This window comes from Brassica napus, chromosome C8 (genome assembly GCF_020379485.1).
Source record: "Brassica napus cultivar Da-Ae chromosome C8, Da-Ae, whole genome shotgun sequence".
NCBI lineage: Eukaryota > Viridiplantae > Streptophyta > Magnoliopsida > Brassicales > Brassicaceae > Brassica > Brassica napus.
Genome location: NC_063451.1, coordinates 7,592,912 through 7,612,642, shown reverse-complemented (window position 1 = coordinate 7,612,642; position 19,731 = coordinate 7,592,912). Strand labels below are relative to the sequence as shown.

General features: G+C 34.7%; 2 long non-coding RNA genes across 2 annotated transcripts; one reads left to right on the top strand and one right to left on the bottom strand.

Annotated features, from left to right (window-relative positions):
- The first annotated feature begins 2,879 nt into the window (after nt 1-2,879).
- LOC106430262 lies at nt 2,880-5,851 on the top strand. Its single transcript, XR_007327738.1, has 4 exons — nt 2,880-4,600; nt 4,663-4,789; nt 4,855-5,245; nt 5,336-5,851. It is a non-coding gene; the product is annotated as an uncharacterized LOC106430262 (long non-coding RNA).
- Nucleotides 5,852-7,233: 1,382 nt separating this feature from the next.
- LOC125591633 lies at nt 7,234-13,268 on the bottom strand. The gene is made up of 2 exons (XR_007327737.1): nt 12,387-13,268; nt 7,234-11,840 (listed from the first exon to the last, which is right to left on the bottom strand). It is a non-coding gene; the product is annotated as an uncharacterized LOC125591633 (long non-coding RNA).
- Between the last annotated feature and the right edge of the window lie 6,463 nt (nt 13,269-19,731).

Genomic DNA, 19,731 nt, shown 5'->3' with positions numbered 1-19,731 from the left:
GAGTTTTCCTGATAAGGTTTTAATGAGGCAACATTAAGCGTATTACAATCCCTGTATGGTTATGGCATCCAAGGAGGAGTGTTATAAATCAATTGGTGGATGTCCATAACCGGCCCGGTCCATAATCGGCCCGGTCCATAATCGGCCCATACACTTAGAGAGAGAGACAGTCCAACCCTAGAGAGAGAGAGGCGGCTACAACTTGCATATTTCCTAATTCGTTTCATATTATTGTATTTCCATTTATCTCTCTTGTAACCCCTATATAAAGGAAACACTTATTCATTAATAATATAAAGAAACTTACGGTTCTAAATCCTTAAGTTTACAACGAGAAAAACCAAAATAACTCGATGTGTGGTTTATCGTTAACGTTGTTAAGTATATAGATTTAAATGGATACTTGATAGTATAATAGACATTTGATAGTATAATAGACTATGTCTCTTCCATTTTGATTGTTACACATAATGGTGTGTACAGCTAGGCATGGGACGGATCGGATATACGGACAACTTTAAGGTATCCGGATCCGGATCCTTATCCGGCGGATCCATAATTTTACTATCCTTATCCGGATTCGGGGTTCTCGGATATCCGGGTGGCGGATATCCTTCTAAAAATTGTAATATCCGGATCCAGATTTGGATCCTTAAAATAAATAAATAAATAATATTAATATATATATAAATATTAAAAATAATTTAAAAATAAAAAATATATAATGTTTTTAATGATTTCAATGTATAATATTAAAAAATTTGCATAAAAATTTACGTATACTATTATAAAAATGAAAATATATTAAAAAGTTAGTTTTTATATATAAATATTACTATTTTTTAAATAGTTATTAATAAAACTTACGGATCCGGATATCCGGACTAAAAAATCAAGATATCCTGATCCGGCTTTGACGGATCCAACATTTTACTATCCGGATCCGGATTCGGCCCCTCCGGATATCCGGATTTTCGGATCGGATCTGGATCGAATCTCAGATCGAATCCGGATCTCGGATAAAAGTCCCAGGACTTTGTACAGCCAATCATAATTACTATTAGTCAAATGATATAGAGATTCTCTCATCAAAAAAGTCGTGGACATACTAACAATGAATCTTTGAAAACATACCTTGATTATTTCTGTGTAACAATCGATTATCATTTCCACTAGAAGAACGTTAAACAGTGGAGGATCGAGGTTTTGTTTTCTTACGTTTTAGGTTTAGAATTAGATATTAGCCCGCGCTATTGCGCGGGTTCCTTAATTCTTTTGATGCATATTGTAAAACAAAATCATATACTTTTTGTTAGAAAACAAATCAACTAAATTTACATACATAGTCAATACTTGAGTTACATGTACTAACTCAGGTAATGTTAGGCATGACTTTTTGGAATTATAGTGATGACTAAACACATCAGAAACAACAAATGATTAGATTTATTATCATCTAAACATAAAAAATCATTTTTCTTTTTACTTTTAAATCAAAGTTCTGCAACTGATCAATAGTACATATAGCCATATTCATTTTCCAAGAACGAAGACTTTGAAAGAGTTACATATGAAAGTATATTCTATGAATAAATTATATTGGCTCAAAGAAAAAGAAAAGAGAATCCACCTCAAAAATAATATATATAAATAAAAATTTCTATACTTCTTATTAACTTCATTGTTGACAATGCGTTCATTTTTATAAAGACAATGCTTTTATTTCTATTAGTATTTGAAGAATGAAGCTTGAGGAAACTCAATTGAAATTTTTGTGAATTATGCGAAAAGAGAGTATCAAGTTGTGAAGAAGAGAAAATTCAATCACGATAAAAAGTAATTATAAACCTGTATCGATTTCTTTCCTCACTCAAAACCTAAAAGATGATTAAAAAGGTGAAACTATGAAAAGAGAGAGATAGAGAGGGAGAGGAAATAAACAAAGCAAAATGATAGGTTAAAAATTATATAGAAGATAAACAGTTTGAATCGTGAGCATGACAGTTATATAAATGACATGATTCACTTTAAACGTGGTGGTAATGCTTGAGAAAATTTTGGGCTTTGAAATTTTACGGTTTTAAAAATTATGGATCGTAATATTTTTTTTGATTAGAGAATTTTACTTTAACCTTTAGTTTTTTGTTTAATTAATTTTTTTTTTAAATATAAACCAAATGGCAAAATATAATTGGATGAGTGACTTGTGCTTTAGTATATAAGGGATGAATTTGATTTTTTATTAATAAAACTTTTACCAGTGACATTTTTGTTAATGTTTGGTTTGTGAAATGTTGATGTGTTTGTAAAAGGATGATAACAATTTTACCATAGAACAGTCCACCTCATTTTAATATAAATGATACTCGACAAATATTGTTATTGATGCTCTACTGTTCGATTCGGTGTTCAGTAGTATGCTACTGTACTGCAGAAGAAGCCGTATGCTTTTGCTAAACTGTTTAATAAGAGAATTAGTAAAACAATATGAGTATGCTATTTAAAATTATTATAAAAATTAATATATAATATATAATATATTTATTTTTAATGAATATATTTCTAATATATATAAAAATATATTAACATATAAAATTAAAAAGATATATAATTAATTTATTTTATTTAATAATTTTAAAATTATGCTTATATCGAAAAATATTATTTTAAAATAAATTTTATAATTAAAATATCTATTTTTAAAAATAATATTTCACATTTAAAATAAATTAAATTTATTTTAGAAATTAAAATTTTATTTTACAGATATAAAAATAATTTTATGGTATTATTAAATAAAATAAATGAATTAATTATATATTTTCATTAATTTTATAAATTATAAATGCAAATGCTCTTGTAAAAACTTCATATGAGAACATTGGCCAGAAAGCATTTGAAGAGCATTAGCATTTAGTAAATGTTTCTCTAAATGTTTTACTAACAATTGTTGATTGGATAATGTTAGCATAATGTTAATGCTAATGTTCTACCAATCAAGACCCCAGTTTAAAGGTGAGTAAACATAATTCCAACAATTTTTTCACGCTTATATTTCGTAGTTGAACCTTTTGATTTTTAAATTATAAAATTTTCAAAATTTGTTAAATATTTATTATTTAAAATTATGAGAAATAAATATTAACACCACATTTAAACTAGTATTTTAGAAATCATAAAAGAACATAATATAAACTCAAATATACATTTAAAAGAACATAACACACATGATTGTGTTAATTTCTAAATTAATTAAATTCAGAAAATGATAAACTCATCCTAATCAACCACGTTCACAACAACCATTCAATCTCACTCTTAGAACATATATAGGCAAAAAAAAAAAAAACTTTCCACAATATATAAGAAACGCTTTTTGTATGCCAGTTAATGCAAATCAAAACTATACTAAAAGGAGCATATTAAGCTCTCTAAGGGCGTCCACGTCAGACTGGAAATTCAACCAGTAGGATTGCAGCATTTTTTCACGTCATTTAATAGTTACTTTGGTTTGGGCTTTTGTGATTTTCGATCTGTAATTTGGTCTTTTGTTATTTTCTGTCGGTAGGCTATAGCCCATATTTTGCAACTGATTTTGTTCTTCACCATGAACTGCTCTCTTCCACTTATCGTAACTTTCGGGATTTTATTTTTCATTAATGTTGGGATTCTTCTGATCCGTTAGGCTCTCTTTGTTATCCCCTTTCTTCCACTTCGTAACATACAGCTTCTCCACCATAAAAAACGATAAATATCTTATTCAATTCAGAAACCACACTCAGACAATGCTCTTTTGCACTTCCCAAACTTTCTATATATTTTCCCCAAAAAAAAAAAGGGATGACACGAATAATCTCAATCTTTTAAGAACTACTGAAGAAGTACATAGAAGCCAAAAAAGAATTCAAAGGAAATAGAGAAGCCAACGAAAACTCCAAAGGTCTTTTCCACTTTTAATTTGGTTTATAGTTTTTACTGTTACAGTAAACTCCAATCGGCCTCTTCCCCTTGCAGATTTTCCGACGTAGCCAAACCTCCCCAGCGACCACTATCTGTTCCGCCCACAGATGGGCCAATTATCTTAGACTTCAGTTTCACCACCGAGCCTCTACCGCACTGCCACTTTGTTTTCTTTGCGACCATCTGTTCCCATTGACATCAATTTTTATCATGGTTTTTCTCAGTCCTTAACCAACATATTCTCTCAGTTGTTTATCACTATGTAATCTGATTGTCCGAAATCTAAGAGGTTTTAGGAGCCGATTCGCATTTCTATGGAACCAGAATAGCATTTGAAGCTAGGGTCTCTAAACCACCCCAATTTGGTTAAAGAAGCTCTGAAGCTTTTGGCTAGAGCTTTGACTCTCTTCGAGATAGTTTTCCGAATTTGACGCTACCTCTCTTGGTTTGGTTTTGATTCTTTTTTGGCAGGAGGAAGGAGCGAGTCCCCTTGCACCAAATTTACGTGCTAAAATGGATGAGATCATCCTGCAAACTTATATCTTGGAGCTTCTTAGTTTACTGTTCGGTTATGATCCCGCAAACTTATGTATCTCACCCTTGCAGAGCTCAACCAATGCTGTTGATATCTGATCCTCAGGTCAAATTCTCAACTATCTCATGTTACCCTCTTAATTGTTACGGTTCTCTTACTGATTACAGATAATTGAGTTTCTATGTAAGGCAAAAGTAACTGGTATCCATGCATATAAAGGTTGGTGTTACATTGGTTGCTCTAGCGAGAGATTTCTTCTTTCACATTCATCGTATGTGATAAATCTGTCCTAAGGTAACAATCCTTAAGCTGGCTCTGCAATACTACAATACTTTCATGTGTCTATTCCTTGCCTATAGGTATCATGTGGAGCTATGTGTATCAGACGAGCTGGATGAGGCTGTCTTTGTCGCTTTTGATATGGAGATGGAAAAGTTGGCAAACATTCAAGCTGCTGAAGCTGCACAAATTTTGGTTAAGATTTCCTTATTCTACCATATGCATCAAACTAATGCTCCAACTTATATGTAGCTTTATTGAAAATATGTTTCTGTATATGCAGGGTGCATGTGTGAATGCTCATGTGGACAACGAACTACCCCACTTTGTAGCTTGATATTATAGGCAAAACCTACACTTTTCCAGCTCAAGCTATGGGAGTTTAATTTCACTTCCAAGCACCAAACCTTCACCGTTTCCCGTATCATTTCTTAGGAACAGCGTGCACCACTCCAAGAATTTGTCATACAAGTTGGTACCTTTATACTGATTTAACATATACTATATTTTCATGTTTAGTACTGCGATATAACCCAGGTTCTTATAATGATATGCCTGTAGAGAAACCAGTAGCACCATAGCGCTCAACTGGTGAGCAAAACACTGTTGTAGAGGTATCACGTTGTGCGACAGCAAAAGTCCGAGAGACTACAAGTGACGACCCTCAACTATCCTCATCTGCTGTACCAGCAAGCGTTCGTCATGCAGCAAACAAGTCGAAGCTTGATCCAAATGAGAGTGGATAAAGAAGGCACACAAGACATAGCTCCACGTGACAAGGAAAGTCCACCTCTGTTTGCTTGAAATAATCTTATAAGGTCACTTTCTATTTTACATTATTAAACTAAATGTAGTGGTGGAACTTTGAGTTATTATTGCAAATTTATTTCCTCAAATGGCTTTCTCTTTGTTTTAAGACGTAGAGTGTGACACCCGTCACCTCCTATATGGAGGACAGCGTGTCACCCCCGACGCGTCATCATACAACAATGTGATACCCGTCTCCCTGACACTAAGGACGACGGGCCACCAACAATATCCCGTAATATAAAAGCCCATAAACCCGACAACTCTCACCCATGCCCAAATAAAATCTGAAAGAAAAGTCCAGTAGCACCAAGTCCGTCCAAATATCACATACTTGTTTGTCTCACCTGAAAGGGGGAAGAGTGAGGGGTGAGCGACAGGGGAATCGCTCAGTGAGGTATGGGATGCCACCCCGAAGTCCATGGACCCGGACATAGCACTCCGAATAAATATAATTTAATTCTAATGCATGTCAAACACAGTACCTAAAGTACTCAAGCAACAAACAATGGTCCTAGCGAGGTGCACACTCGCCGCCCACTAACAGGCCAAAACACTACCGAAAAGGTGCTCGGTTCATACACACACCGAAAAAGTGCTCGGTAACACACGCCCGTAGACGATTTATCGACACTTCCAGTCTACGGCTCAACCGGTCGACTAAAGTTGGCCGTGACCTCCATACAATCCGGCATACAGCAGTCCGACTCTGTATCCGTCTCCAAACAAAAACAATCCTAGCTAAGAATTTACATTAAGTGAAACAATCAATGTTGAATCCTCTAACCCCCTAGTTCCGGTTTATGCAAAGAACCTAAAACTAAACAAGCAATGATAGACTCGATTTCACACAGACGGAACACATTAGAAATAAATTATACTTATTCGAGGTCCTAAGCCGAATAAGAGGAGTTCGGGAATAGACCCTCACCTTAGCAATAAGAAGTGGTATCTATGAACTCCAGCTGCTCAAATGGACTCCAAATCTGAAATCAGATCGAAATTTCGAGTCAGAAAGCCTTTCGAACGGTTTAAAACGGGTATTTACGGAAAAGTCAACCCGTTGGTCAAAGATTAATTATTTAATTAATTAATTAATTAATTAATTAATCCGGTTTTCCCTAACCGATTTCCAATTGATTTTAACCGACCGGTTTAACCTAACCAAATCGAAATCGATTTAAACCGGTCAAACCAATCGGTTAACCGAGTCAACCGAGTTGACTCACTGAGTTGACTTGGCCGAGTTGACCGAGTCGCCGGCGAGTCACCGGTGTCGGTCACCGGCGGCGACGGCGGATATTCCGGCGGCAGGGGACGGTGGTCCGGCGGTGGCAGAGGCGAAACTTCCGGAGGCGCGTGCGGCTTCGTCCGGACTCCGATTGAGGCGTTTTTGGTGGCTATGGATTCGTCTCGACAAGAGGAACACGATGGTGGTCTTGGATTCACGAGATTCATCACGGTTATAAAGTTATGGTCGATTTACTAAAACGGCCGAAACTTAACTCAAAAACATGGCGGTTTTCGATTACCTTTGGTTGCGGATGATGGTGGTGACGAGCTTGACGACGTCCTGGCGTGTGGTGGCTCCGGCGACGAGCTCAGGTGAGCTTTCTCCCTTCTTCTTCTTCTTCTCTCTCTCTTTCTCTCTCTCTCTCTCTCTCTCTCTCTCTCTCTCTCTCTCTCTCTCTTTCTTAATTTTAAAGAAGATGGAGGTGGTGGGGAAGAAGGTGGAGATGGTGGAGAAGAAGTTGGAAGTGGTGGGGTTGGAGAAAGAAGTGGAGATGGTGGGAGTGGTGGGTCATTACAATTCTCCCCCACTTATAAGGAATTCGTCCCCGAATTCATGTCATAAGCTGACGTGCCCAATGTCATCATAGCAAAACCTCGAATACTAATCTTCGCTCGACCTTTCAGGTTTCCTCCTGGGTCTTATCTCCCTCCCAATGAACTCGGACAAACACAGTCGATATTCCCCGAACTGTCTTCTCATGATGATCCAAAATCTCCAATAGATGATAAGGTTCATAAAATCTTTATGAACTCACTTGATGTCTACTGCAAAATAGTTATAGCGCCTTCTCAACTTTTGCAATGCTGTCATATGAACCAAGTACTAGAAGGCTGATATACTGCTGATAAAGTAACTGCAAGCAATTAATCCAATCCACTCCAGCGAAGGATACAATTCCATGTGTCTCGGTTTAAGCTCCTTTATCTTCTGAGTCTTAGGTCCCTCCTGAAATGTCCTTATTTTCAGGTATATTAGGTGCTCATATGTAGCTCCAAATCCTTACGGTGCTTAGCTGCATAAATTCTCTGACGTCATGGGCTTCCGAAAGCCAATCCTTGAGCATGTCCTCTGCTCTACCGTCTCTTAAACCATTAATAGTTCTAACTCATATTGCTACCCCACTTTGGTCCAACAAAGTGGTATACTATAGGGTCTACCATAAATAACCCTCGTATAGTAAAATTTTTTTTTTTTTTTTTTTTTCTCAATACTCAAAAGATAGTTGTCGATGTAGGCAAACTCTGGTAAAGGTAGATGCTTTCCGAAATTTCATCCCACGCAATCTCTGAACATATCATTTAAGTTCTGAGTAGTCCTCTCTGTCTGACAATATGTCAACGGGTGATAAGATGTACTCATATGATCTTTGTCCCAAGTGCCTTCCGAAAGGCTCTCTGAAATGTAGATGTGAACTTCGATTCCCAATCCGATACAATGTTGACATCCATGAAACTTCCCAAACTCAATAATGTAGGTTTGCTCCAATTGATTAGCCCTGATTATCTTCTTAATTACTTAGGAAATGGGCTGACTTGGTAAGTCTATCCATGACTACCCATGTGGCATCCTTTCCACATATGGTGATTTAAAATCCAATAACAATGTCCATAATCACCATGCCTCATTTCCATTCCGGCAAAAGCAAGCTTAAAATAACATGATAGATAACTGATCCTCTGTCATTGCCATATAACATGTCTGGCACTGCGACGCAATGTAATTACAAACATCTTCATACTACACCAATTATAGTTAACTCTTCATATCTTTGTACCCTTTGGTCTTCCCGATGCGTAGAGAAACACGAGTGATATGTTTGTTGTAAGATTCCTTTTCTTAACAACTTATCGTCCAACACACAAACTCGGTTTCAGTACAAGTATATCCTGCTCAAAGATGTATGATATCCAATACTCCCAATCTCGATCTGTTCAACCAATCCATAATGCTAACTTGTGCTTGTGTATCCTCCATAGCAAAACTGCCTGCTACAAACTCAATCCAACTGCACTATCCAAGTACAAGTTTTTAATAAATGAAGATAAATTTCACATTCTAATAATCCCAGAGAATCTGAACTTCCTTCCCGTACAATTACGATCTCCAAAACTATAACGCAAATACCACTACAGCCTCTCTGGCATGATGCATATGAATGACTTAATCCTCATACCTTAATTTAAATCCAATCCAGTATCTGACACATCACAGTAAGCCTCAGCCTCAGTAGAACCCAAAACTGGTGTCTTCATTAGTTGTGCTTCAATTCAGTGAAACTCCTCGAACAAAATCTATCCAGCCACACTTTACGTCTTTACATGTAGACCGCGTCTTTAACATTACTATACCGGTGAAACCCTTGATGAACTTCCAGTAGTACACTATTAACCCAAAAAGAACGGCAGATCTTTGTAGCGCTCTTAGGTTTCGACCTTCCCGAAACGGTATTAATCTTCTTTGGATCCATCAAAATTCTGCTTCCAAAACCATGTCAGCCAAAAATACAACATTCCTCTGCCAGAAGCTACACTTCCTCAACTTAGCGAACAACTGATGCTCTCCAGGCTTATCCAACGCAATCCGCGAAATGCTCACAAATCTCCTTTCTTCTCCAAAATAAATCAGGATGTCATCGATGAATACAATCGCACACCTATCCAAATGTTCATGAAAACGTCATTCATATCTTCATGAATGCAACAGTGCCTTTGTCGACCCAAATGGTATCACTGCGTCCCATAATATCCATAATGTATACAAAAATTTACATTCAGTAGATACTCTTCAAATATAGTAATCTGATGGTGTTCTGATGCCATGTCAACCTTCAAGAACTATAAACTTCCTGTAAATAATCCAATAATTCATCAATGCGCGGAAGCGATACTTATCTTTAATGGTCACTTTGTTCAGACCTTTGTAGTCGATACAAAATTGAAACTCCCACCTTTCTTCTTTACAACAACAATGATGATGTTCCCCACGGTAAAGTATCCGGTCTGATAAAACCCTTGTCTGATGAATCTTCAACATGCTCTTTCAGCTTTGTCATCTCTGTTGGTGCTAATCGGTATAAAACTTGTGAAACTGGTGTTGTTTGCTCCAAACAAATCGCAAGAGTTTCTCATGTGTCATGTGGTGGCCTTTCCAAAGGTCACAAATATATCCTCATACTCTGCAATAACCGGAAGATCCTGCAGCTCATGTTGTCCATCATCCTTAACCATCGAGATGGTAGTCAAAAATCTATATATCCTTGTATCCCATAACTCCTCAGTATGTAGCATGCATGCACTAACAACTTCCATCTGCTCCAGCAATCGGAACTCTTGCCCTCAGGCAATCCAACACTACTTGATGCCGTGACAGTCAATCCATCCCAAGGATAACATCGTAAAAACGTAGCTCCATCTCTGATGAATATCCGAACAAATCGGCCCTCCAAGCATAACTGGTACACTGCGATGGATATAAATAGCTCCCAATGTCCTATGTCAGTTGTCCAAACTGACACATCTCTGAAACGATCAACACTGCCAAAATTGGTAAACATACCAAAGTGTAACTCCAACACCCACACAACGCAAGCTGCTGCACCCCAATTCAAAAGCGATCTCCACGAGTTCACAAAACAAAAATATCTCCAAAATAGTCAATATACTCGTACACACAATAACACATGCCAACCAATGGCTCATACCACACACCACATAATCTCCAGTAACAAAACTCGTGGAACGATTGCTTGAAGTGGGCTGGTGGCAGAAACGTCACATATCCACTCCTGGATAGCCTCGAAATCATGACCGAAGAAACTGATAACTCCCGAGAAAACTGACGAACTTAAACTTCACGCAACTGCTGAACATCTGTCGAGAACCTTGATAGTCGAAGGACGAATGACGATGATTTTACTCATCGTCATAGAAAGAGACATTTGAGTTAGTAATTACTGGACAGAATGGTGCTAAAAGAATTTCGAAATGTATAAATAAATATATAGTTTTTTTTTTTTTTAAGTTGAAAACCGATGAAAACCGAATCTCTGACCGCCATCCCGGGACGGAACCGGGATGGAACCCGCTCTGATACCAAATTGTGACACCCGTCACCTCCTATATGGAGGACAGCGTGTCACCCCCGACGCGTCATCATACAACAATGTGATACCCGTCTCCCTGACACTAAGGACGACGGGCCACCAACAATATCCCGTAATATAAAAGCCCATAAACCCGACAACTCTCACCCATGCCCAAATAAAATCTGAAAGAAAAGTCCAGTAGCACCAAGTCCGTCCAAATATCACATACTTGTTTGTCTCACCTGAAAGGGGGAAGAGTGAGGGGTGAGCGACAGGGGAATCGCTCAGTGAGGTATGGGATGCCACCCCGAAGTCCATGGACCCGGACATAGCACTCCGAATAAATATAATTTAATTCTAATGCATGTCAAACACAGTACCTAAAGTACTCAAGCAACAAACAATGGTCCTAGCGAGGTGCACACTCGCCGCCCACTAACAGGCCAAAACACTACCGAAAAGGTGCTCGGTTCATACACACACCGAAAAAGTGCTCGGTAACACACGCCCGTAGACGATTTATCGACACTTCCAGTCTACGGCTCAACCGGTCGACTAAAGTTGGCCGTGACCTCCATACAATCCGGCATACAGCAGTCCGACTCTGTATCCGTCTCCAAACAAAAACAATCCTAGCTAAGAATTTACATTAAGTGAAACAATCAATGTTGAATCCTCTAACCCCCTAGTTCCGGTTTATGCAAAGAACCTAAAACTAAACAAGCAATGATAGACTCGATTTCACACAGACGGAACACATTAGAAATAAATTATACTTATTCGAGGTCCTAAGCCGAATAAGAGGAGTTCGGGAATAGACCCTCACCTTAGCAATAAGAAGTGGTATCTATGAACTCCAGCTGCTCAAATGGACTCCAAATCTGAAATCAGATCGAAATTTCGAGTCAGAAAGCCTTTCGAACGGTTTAAAACGGGTATTTACGGAAAAGTCAACCCGTTGGTCAAAGATTAATTATTTAATTAATTAATTAATTAATTAATTAATCCGGTTTTCCCTAACCGATTTCCAATTGATTTTAACCGACCGGTTTAACCTAACCAAATCGAAATCGATTTAAACCGGTCAAACCAATCGGTTAACCGAGTCAACCGAGTTGACTCACTGAGTTGACTTGGCCGAGTTGACCGAGTCGCCGGCGAGTCACCGGTGTCGGTCACCGGCGGCGACGGCGGATATTCCGGCGGCAGGGGACGGTGGTCCGGCGGTGGCAGAGGCGAAACTTCCGGAGGCGCGTGCGGCTTCGTCCGGACTCCGATTGAGGCGTTTTTGGTGGCTATGGATTCGTCTCGACAAGAGGAACACGATGGTGGTCTTGGATTCACGAGATTCATCACGGTTATAAAGTTATGGTCGATTTACTAAAACGGCCGAAACTTAACTCAAAAACATGGCGGTTTTCGATTACCTTTGGTTGCGGATGATGGTGGTGACGAGCTTGACGACGTCCTGGCGTGTGGTGGCTCCGGCGACGAGCTCAGGTGAGCTTTCTCCCTTCTTCTTCTTCTTCTCTCTCTCTTTCTCTCTCTCTCTCTCTCTCTCTCTCTCTCTCTCTCTTTCTTAATTTTAAAGAAGATGGAGGTGGTGGGGAAGAAGGTGGAGATGGTGGAGAAGAAGTTGGAAGTGGTGGGGTTGGAGAAAGAAGTGGAGATGGTGGGAGTGGTGGGTCATTACATAGAGTCTAATAATGTAAAATAACGGTGGATCAAAATATTATTTTAGATATAAACCAACTATATTATTCCTTATAAACCAACTATATTATTAAGTTTCCTTCAAGAATCTAACTCTTGCGATCAAGTACATAGAGGTATACTATCAAGCTTATACTAATAACTGCCAGCGTCGTCACTCTGAGACAATGGAATGCTGTAGGAAATACAAATAAGATAGGGTTTAATATGAATGTTTAATATTTAAAAACACTATCGATCAAATCATTGAGCATATCATATTTAAAGCTCAAACAGGTACGTATGAAATGTTACGCTAATGTACCAAAAAATAAAACTACATAAGAGGCTAACATTGTCAATACTACTTTATAAAAATACCGGACTTAAATTCTCCACACGCATATATTTTTTTATTTTTAAATAATATTTAGAATGTAAAATAAGTTATAAAGGAATATCTTTTATATTAGTTTTAGTTTTTGTATATAATATGAGTTTGAAATTTTATATTTGGTGAATTTTTTTTTTAATAAAATTGTACTTTTTAACGACAATAAAGTTGTACTATTCATATATTAACCATTTGTGTTGTTTCTTTGTTCAATAAAAAATGTAACAGCATATTAAAAAGTTTGATTCTAAACATTAATTTTATAAAAATTATTACTAACTTTATCAGAAGTTTTGTTTGAAAATTTATATTTTCAAAATGTTGATATGTGACTAAATTAAATTAGTAAATTCTATATTTTGTTAACATGTATTTCAGCTTCGTTTAAATTTCTATATTATATATTTTGTTAACTAATTGTTTTATTTATTATATTATCTTTTTGTTTTATTATTACCATAAGAATTATACATAAAATCGTGCACAAAATTATTTTTTTTCATATAGAAAAAATTTAATATTATATTTTTTTAACAGATTTGGGCTATGTTTTTTCATTCCAAAACTAAATACCCAAAAACAAATAGAATCTGTTAGGATTTGGATAGACATTTTTTCTCAATCTTTTATTTAGATATCAATATTATTTACATTTTTTTCTAAAATTAATATATGAATAAATTTAGGTTAATTTGTTAAATTACTAACTAAATGGTCCAACTATAACTCTCTATAGTCATTTTTAGAGTTATTCTATTTGAATAGAGTAGATTAATCATCTCGCTGAACAAGTTTAAAACATTATCGAGTAGCTTTGGTGAACACAAACACAATGCGTTTGAGTGCCCTAAACATGTAAGGTTATTTACATCTGATGAAAGAAATATTTAAATTTTAATCAAGTTTCTTTACTAAACCTTCGTATGATTTAGGCTCTGCGTTAACACTAGCACATTTACATTCATTAAAACAGTTGTATGTTCTAAAACCGGTAACAAATACAAACTTAAGTGATTTGATTCTTTTGGATGTTTGCTTTGCAGGAGAAATTCACCATCAAGATGCTAATATGAATGAAATGGACTCAGCACCAGGTAGCTCACACACCCATCAGTTAGGTTTACCCATCTTCGTCTCAGTAAACACTTTAGGTCGTTTAAATGCAGGAGAAACCGCCACGTCTCGAGAAGATTATGAAACATAACCAACCATGGCTGCTCACCACATCACTAGCCAAAGCCATATCACACTAGACGATCCTAATCAAGGTAGCATTAAAAAAGGTACTACCGCCACTTCAGCCTTTGTCATTAAGCTGAACATACAACCCAAGTTCATCTTACAATATTTACATGTGAAAGCAGTGGACGCTAAGAATACTAGAGCTTTGCAGATGAAAAAAAATAACCAAGAAAGAAATCTCAAAAATAAATGTATGTCTCTCAATTTAAACTCAATATATCATTCTTACAAACATATTGTACAACATATAACACATTAAAAGTAATAACTTGATCATAAAGTTACCTCATGGCATTTACAAAATCTTACTCTGGAGTTAAATTTGTTTGATATTTAAGCCAATAATAAAGCTAATAAGGCTTCATAAGAAATCTGCTTGCTTTATCAATTGAGGATAATTTATTTAATATCTGATTGTTTAATTTATTTAATAGTTTAATATTAAACAAATATGATAGAAGATACAATAATTTTTATCAAATCTTTATTATTCAAAATCATTAATTGTCATATATACTTTAGCCACATTAGGCAATTCCGTAAATTCTATTTAAGGAAATAATAAAGTACATTAATAATAAATTTATTGTTAGTTTAATAAAAAGTTTATTATATAATTAGATAAACCAACGTGTTAAAAAGTTTATTATATAATTAGATAAACCAAAGTGTTTCTCTAGTGATTCTAAGAATCATCCTAGTGATGACACGTGGCTACAAAAAAAAGTTGTAATGTTTCTCGAATAATATATAGGGGATTTTGAAGAGTTAGCCTATTTTTTATATTAACTATTTTAAGATTTTTTTTCTTTCTTAATTGTTACTACCATCACGCGGAGGAATGGAAACGGATCCAACGGTATATATCAGAGGGCTAGAGGTCAACGGCATGATGACGCGACACTCTTGACGTCAAAAGTAGACGTAACGTTAAAGCTTCTAGATAACGACGACTGCCTCACGCCAGCGCGCAAAAATAAACAGTGATTATAAGACTGGTTTCCCGCTGCCACCCGCAAACGCAGCTTTTGTGATTGATAGTGGTTGTTAGCGGTATGCAATAATCACTTAAACCATTGTAAACCGCTTCAAACCGTCCAAACCTCATAAATTCAAAAGCTGGTTTCAGCTAGCGTTTGCTGTTACGGACCGTTGCGAGAGGATTTTTTTTTTTAACAATATGAATACAAAAATAAAAATATTTCAAAAAAAATTAAATTAGAATTATAAAAATACTAAAATATATCTATTATATTTTAACTAATATTATAAATTTTAAAAATAAAAATATTTTCTATAATTTTTAAAAATTTAAAATTATAACTTTCTAAATATAAATTTTATATTTATTATAATATTATGATTTTTGATATTTTTATAATTATATAAAATGTCAATATTGTTAATTTATTATTTAACCGCTGCTGCATTTGGTAATTAACCAGTCATAAGTATCCTAAAAACACACCAATTTCTAACCGTAGAACCAGTCGTACAAATCTCTTAAAACCGGTAGAAACCGCAACCATCCGTATCCGCAAACTTCCGCAGCCGTAACCGCTGTGTTTGAACCTGCCAGGCCCATAAGAGCAACATTATCGGTTGGAAATCGTTGGGTTCTAAAAGAAAAAAAATATCAATATTATACTTAAATGATTAAATTTTTATTTTATTAAATCAGTTGAAAAAACAAATGAGTGATACATGTTGTTTGGGGTTATTAATAGGTTCCTAAAAGATGAGGTTTAAGAACTTTTGTACACTTTTTTGATGTTTTTAATATTTTCCATTTTCCTTTAATTAGTAAAAACCTTCTAATAACTCTTTGTTGGAGCTTCTCTAATATTTACTAGATGTTGACAAAGTTTTTGTTTATGAAATTAAATTAAATAAATAGATGAATTTCTATATAAGATAGTATATAGATTTGGATACAATTATCCGCAACCGTAAACTAAACCGTACCAAACTGTAAAAGCGAAATTAAAATGAGAAATTGCCAAAAAAATATCATATTCATAATATCACTTTCATATTTACCTTAATAATTTTCACCCTCACTTTTAAAGAAGCAAAAATACATTTATAACCATAGGATTAGCTAATAGACTTAGGGTTTAGAGTTGATGGATGAGATAGGATTTTTGAAATGTGGAGTTTAGGGTTCTAATAAATATATAAATAAATATTTGATAAAAGTTAAATTTTAAAAGTACTTTCAAGAAGAATTTTCGAATTTCAAAAAAAAAAATGAAAACAGAAATTCCAAAAAAAAAACATTTTCAAAAAAATATTCAAAAAAAGAAAATTTAGAAATAGTCAAATTTGAAAAAGTATAATTTGAAAGCATAAAAAAAGTATTTTTATTTTTATTTATTTAAATAATTATTTATTATATATATATATAGAATAAGGGTATAAAAGTCTTTTGTCTCTTAATAAAGAAGATATTTTTGAAAATGTCTCATAAGTGATGGTAAACATGAATAATGGTATCAACAAAATAGTAAATATGAAAATTCCCCAATCAAAATTGCATTGAATTTCATAAATAACCGAGCATATCATATATCTTTAGAACAAAAAATTAAAACCCACTTGATAACCAAATGGTACATGAATTTTTAAAATACAAACTCTATACTTACAAATATTAATTATATTTAATTTATAAATAATCAAATATTCTAAAAATACTATTTATAAATTGAATTACCCAAAAATCAAATTACCTGAATAAAATACTATTTATAAATTGAACTACCCAAAAATCAAATTACCTGAATATGTTTTATTCAAAATATTAAAAATTATCAAATTACCGGATATTTAAACTGAGAACCTCAAATTATCCGATATTTCTTTTATCTATAGATCCATAACTATCTGAAAAACTTGAATCGAACTAAAACATAATTGGACCCAAGATTATTTTTACATATTAGACAGTTCCCAACTTTGCTACTGAACCAAAAACCAAAATAACCCAAGTGAAACCAAACCAGCTTTGTAATTACCTGAATGATTCCTAAACTCCTATAACCAAAACACCAAAAACCAAAATACATGAACCGAAACAAAATGTTGAGGACTAGTAGTGCATTTACATGTAAATGGTGCAAAGAAATTATTGTATTTTTACAAATTATTTAACTCTTTTTAGTGGGATATATATGTGGTTTATAGACGAATTAGCATATAAACAGTGTTTGTATACCGATCTGGACCCACAGTCGAATCAGTAAACCTTGTGCCCGTATATGATCCAGACTGACGTATGTTCATCATGTAACATTCCTATCAGAGGTTCTACCAACTGATATGTTTTCAAAAAAATTGGATTTAATGAAAACTTATTAATTAAAAATCCTATAAAAGCCAAAGTATGCTATTAACCATCAATTATTAGATATGATCATTTTACCTTCTCTTGGATAGGGTTCTATCGTCTTTAAACTTATTTTATCTTCAGTGATGTCTGCGTTTGATTGCATGTGAATCAAATCTTTAAGATCAATTCCATGCAGTGAAAGCTTCAACTCTAAAGCGGAGATCGTTTGGAATTGTTCTTATGATTTGGTGGCTCTAATTAGAGGATTTTCTCTCGGCTATGGTGTAACTACGGTTTAGATTCCAAGTACGTATTCCCTTCAAACTTTGCTTTCTTACATGTTTTCTTGAGGTGGCGTGTTCTGTCACCACCCACTGTGTGTGGCTAGGTTTAGGTTCTTGGGCTCTTGTTGGGCCTTGTGTTTGGGCTTCTTGTTGGCATCGTATTTAGATTTTTTGTTGGATATATTTTCTTAATCACTGTACTTTTTTATTTTAATGGGTTTCATTATAAGAAAAATTGGCAATAATAACCATAAAACTATAATTAACAAACTAACTATAAGAAATTAATGGCTAGAATATAGTGTGAATAATATGTATTAAATCTTGTTCTGTCCTTGAAATCCAAATGCACTCATCCCAACCTACGTTTTCTTCTTCTTGTACTCTACAACTCAATCCTACTTTTTTTCTCCATCTCATGATTCCTCTTCAATGATGACAAAAACTGCATTGATGGAAACATATGTGTTAATGATTGTATTCCAACGACGAATCAGCAAAAATTGCAAGACAAGAATAAGAGAGTTAGATTGTGGTTAATTGTTTTGAATTGGCATGAGATGGAGGAAAATCAATATATAAGAAGATGAACAGTGTTATGTATATTGTGAATCTATTCTATATTTCCCGATTTGTACATGTTAACTAGAAATCAAACTTCATATTAATATAAATAATTTTATGTCATTGATATGAGTTGACGTGTCTAGAGTTCCCTTAAAACCTATATTTTCTCTCATAGTTTATATATTTTCTCTTTATTTTCGTCGAAAAACCAATATGTAATCAGTTTCAGTGTATTGTAAATACAATATACTATTTTATTTTAATGATACACTATACTATGATACAACATATTCTTCTTCTACTCCTCTTCGTCACCTTTCTCTCATCTTCTCTTCCACCTTTTGTTCTTCCTCACCCCTTTCTCCACTTCTTCCTCTTCTTACTCCTCATTTTGTTCTTCCTCACTAACCTCTCACTACAAAAAAAAAGGATATATTATCTTGAGACGAACTGTCTCGGTCACCATTTAGTGACGTTTTTAATACGTAGTTGTGACTGTGTTTTTTCGTCTTAATTCTGTAGTTGTTTCGTCACTATATTATGATGATGTAAGTCGTTGCTATATTTAGTCACAACTACAGACGTAATTGTTACTATAGTAATAAACGAAACGGCCGTGACGGTATTGTGACTATACGTATCATCACAAATTGGATACAAAATGGTGGACGGAAAGATAAGTCTCTATTTGTTACGTAATTGTGACTCACCTTTATTCATCACAAACTGTTCATTTTTTTTCCCTTATTCATTTATTCTCATTATCCCTTACCTCTCTCTCCCTTCCTACTCATACTCCTCTTCCTCCTCTACCTAGTTTTTGGGTCAAAATATCATATATTCTTACTGCCCAAAATTTAATCTCACATACTGTTGCTCACTCAATCCAATGCACTCTATACTCTTAATGAATTAAGAGAATTCCAATTTTGCCATTACATTTTCCCCAATTTTAATTTTTAATTTTTAAATTTTAAATTTTAAATCTGGTTGTTGATGTAAAGCCCTAGTTTTACCAAGTATTTCAATAATGGTTTAAGTTTTACATTGTCAATGGTTTAACTTGGTAAAACTAGAAACAAGTTATGCCATTGTCGAGGTAAAATGATAGACCATGGATTTAACCCACTTTTACCCATGGTTTATCAGTGTTTTAACTACTAATTATTTTATTATAGAGTCTATTTGGTATATTTATAGGATCATGAGTGATTTGGAAGAAAGTGATGATTTTGGAGCATTTTGGAGATATTTGGAGTAAG